Here is a 1,215-nt window from a genome sequence, read left to right as displayed (position 1 = left end):
TAATATTGAAAATACAGCTTCCACCATATCACGTTTGAGGGAGAAAACTTGACACTTGACCATTCTGTCAATAGTTTTATTTTGGCCTGTGTTTCAGGAAAGGTTTCTGTACCCAACCATGACAGGCTGGACTGAGCAGAGCAGAAGAGATGATGGGTAGCATGGACTGCTATGTTCTCACCCACAGTGCCACCTCAGTTCAATCCACGATCAAAGCTTCGGTTTCCCCTTCCATCACCTGCACACAAGACCAAGAAAACATTCAACTTGACAGTCATGGGGCACATAGGACAGCAAAATGACATTCATTGTGTACATCACTGTGTACAAACAAAGACAATGTACCAGCATTGACTTATTAAGACAAAGCAAAAGATGTCCAAGTAATGGTTTATTTCACCCGACAGGATCCGCAGAGAGGTTTTGGCCTTCACAACAGGTTTATGAGAGAACTGCCTTACCCCCCTGTGTTCATCATTTAGGACATTTCAAGTTTTAAATGGGCAAAAAAGGCATTACCATCATAGATAAGGTTAAATGAGGTATCTGTCTGGTGACGTTAGTCTTTTCCAACCATTCATTTCTCCAATTCGAAGACATCAGGGCACCCGTTCTAGAAAGAGGCAAAATTAAGATGTCTTAGCAGAAATTCAATCATCAATGGTTGGTTCCTAGGGCAAAGTGCAGTAGTGCACATCCTTCACAGCCATTTCAGGTGTGTTTGCTGTCCTTCAGACGAGTGTGTTCCTCTGAACAGGTCCAGTGCCAGGGGTGGAGCCCTTGACCAAGGTTGAAGAGAGTGTTGCTCTGTCCCCAAGATATGGCCACTTGGAACAGGCACTAGTAGGCTAAGCTTAGAGGGAGTGGGACTCAAGTCACTTGTCATGGCCATACTCACCTCACAAGGTCTTTCACATGACCACTGGCACAAGCCATCCTCTGGCCCTCTGCACATGATATGTGCCTCAGTGAGTAGAGACAGAAAGCTGTTAGAATACATCTTGAACTTTTAAACACCACTTATGAAGACATTCAGCTGCATGGCAAATATCAAATTGTGTTCCTCCTGACAGGATCTGCAGAGAGAATGTGGCCTTCAATACATGTTTATGAAATAATTCCTCTTCTTGTGTTGTCAGCAATGCCTACATCACATAAAACTGTATGACTAGACACCATGTGGCCGTAAACCATGGGATTGGTTATGCCATACTG

The 1,215-nt window shown here is 44.0% G+C and overlaps 1 non-coding gene across 1 annotated transcript; it reads right to left on the bottom strand.

Moving 5' to 3' along the window:
- Positions 1 to 389: 389 nt before the first annotated feature.
- On the bottom strand, positions 390 to 507 carry LOC121534391. Its single transcript, XR_005994622.1, has one exon. It is a non-coding gene; the product is annotated as a small nucleolar RNA SNORA26 (small nucleolar RNA).
- Between the last annotated feature and the right edge of the window lie 708 nt (positions 508 to 1,215).

The sequence above is a fragment of the Coregonus clupeaformis genome, chromosome 20 (genome assembly GCF_020615455.1).
Source record: "Coregonus clupeaformis isolate EN_2021a chromosome 20, ASM2061545v1, whole genome shotgun sequence".
In the NCBI taxonomy this organism is placed as follows: domain Eukaryota; kingdom Metazoa; phylum Chordata; class Actinopteri; order Salmoniformes; family Salmonidae; genus Coregonus; species Coregonus clupeaformis.
This window is presented reverse-complemented; position numbering and strand designations above follow the sequence as displayed.